This window comes from Ochotona curzoniae, unplaced genomic scaffold (assembly GCF_017591425.1).
Source record: "Ochotona curzoniae isolate NIBS_2020 unplaced genomic scaffold, NIBS_Ocur_1.0 contig_2688, whole genome shotgun sequence".
In the NCBI taxonomy this organism is placed as follows: Eukaryota; Metazoa; Chordata; class Mammalia; order Lagomorpha; family Ochotonidae; genus Ochotona; species Ochotona curzoniae.
In genome coordinates this window covers 10,866,285-10,868,459 of record NW_024465553.1, presented here as the reverse complement: position 1 = coordinate 10,868,459, position 2,175 = coordinate 10,866,285, and the positions used below count along the sequence as shown (strand labels likewise).

General features: G+C 36.5%; 1 pseudogene; it reads right to left on the bottom strand.

The window, feature by feature from the left end:
- Positions 1 to 1,595: 1,595 nt before the first annotated feature.
- On the bottom strand, positions 1,596 to 1,755 carry LOC121153259 (annotated as a pseudogene).
- Positions 1,756 to 2,175: the final 420 nt, after the last annotated feature.

Below are 2,175 nucleotides of genomic sequence, written 5' to 3'. Positions count from 1 at the left end.
GTAGGAGGTATCATAAGGTAAAGAGAAACAAGATAATGAGCATATGGGATCGCTGTGTGATTACCTACAACAAGATGTTGACTAACAATTTTATCAAAACATAAACTCAAAATCTGAAGACATGTGAAAGAGATTAATAATGCTATAAATGCATGAGACTGCTTATCTAATCAAAAAGAAGTGGAAGTGACCATGATCAACAAACACTGTATAAGCCAATCAGGACTGGAGTAATACATGAACATTAATATTTCTAAAGTTGCATTCCTAATCAATCAGCAAAAGTGAATGAAGCATGTGTTTTTGTCTGTGTGTGAGAGCCTGGCTGCTAGTGTGTCAGGGGGTTAATTATTAAGGAAGCAGAAAAGAGAACAGAGAAAAATATGTTTAGGGACTTCCAACCCTGTCCTAAAGAGTGAATGCAGTGTTTAGCCAACATAAATATGTCCAAGCTAACTGAAAAACATGTCCCTTTTGTGGGAAAAGTGCTTAAGTTAACTTCTGAAAATCACATTTCTCTTTATGAAAGCAGTAAGTACTTGTCATACAGAATCTGGAAAATCAGAAAAATAAAGGCAGGATGTTTATACTGACCTTGAAAACACTATCTTTTGCTGTATTTTGTTATACATATACCTTTTTTTTTTCAAGAGGGAGCTACATATTATATATATGGCTTGCTTCTTTCACTTAGTCTATCATGAAAATTTTCCCAGATGTGAAACTGATGCTTAAAAGTTACTTGTAATAAATCTACAACAAATACTCTTACAGAAATACCAGAATTAATCAGTTCAGTATTTCTAGAATTAAGTCTATGGAATGTCCATTTACCAAAGTAATGGTCCTCATTCCTTATGTGTCAGAGGCACAAAGGGACTTCTTTTCAAAGAATATGACACGGAAAAGGGGGACAAAAAATGTACAAGGGGAGAAGCCTGACAAGCACTATTTCCAGAACTCACTTCCTCAAAGAACTCGTAAACACCGCATACTCATTAGTGAAATACCACACAACCCAGGCTGAGGTTCCTTAACCCAAATGTTGCATCTCAAAATTCTCAAAAAGGTCTTCCAAAAGCAAGGGAAGATTGAAAGCAATCAGAGGACTCAGAAGAACCTATCAGCAAATGACAACGGAACGTTGAGTAGTCAGGAATGACAGCAGTAATAGCTAAGAGAAACTTACTCAGAACTACAGACTTCAGTTAATAGTTGTCTGACAGTATTAGCTCATTCATCGTGGCGCACCTACAATATTATATGATGTCAAAAAACAGGGAAACTGGATGTGGGAATCCATGCAAATTCTGTCAGGCAAATTTGCAATTGCCCTGTAAGACCAAACACTTAGATTTGTTAAATGAAAAGGTAACAAACTTTTTTTTTTAGATAAATGATTTTCAATATTCTTTCTTCCTACTAGAAATTGTTAGAAAAAAAAATGTCATCTCTAAGACTAGAGTGTTGAACTTCTTACAGCTCAAAACTTGTTAATTATTTATTTTCCAAAAGTTTGACCTTTCTAATCTTGCATTTCCATGCAAATTGTATGATCTGCTTATACTCAAATGTACAACACATACTTCCTTTGGAAAAAATGCCAGTGACAGCAACTACTACTGTTGCAGTGCCCTACTTCGTTGACAAAAAAAAAGGACATGTCAGTTTCATTAACCTGTTTTCTCTTATTGGTCATGATAGTAATTCTCTGAAATACTACACTTGATCTTAGCCAAAAGGCCGAGAAGCGAATTCTCTGAAATACACTGTATTCCCTCATCTATCAAGTTTTGTTTCCTACTAACACTCAACATTCAAAAAACAAACTCCAACAGGTCTCTCCATTCCACATTCTTTTGCCTGGGTTTCAATCTTCCCTCTGCTATGCTCCAGCTTCCTGTTGCTGCACACGCTGGGAGGCAGCAGATAATGGCCAAGTACTTGGATGCCTACCCCTAGGTGGGACACCCAGATGGAGATCCAGTCTCCAGCCCTTGCCTTGGCCCAGCTCCTGCCCTTGCAAGTGTTTAGCAATTAATCATTGACTGAAGGATGGATCTCTCTCTTTCTGTTTCACTTTGCCTTTCAAATAAAAAACAAACAGATATTTACAAAATACTTTAAGTAAACTAAGGCTATTAGTCTTTTTTTTTGCCTCATAATGATCCTTAC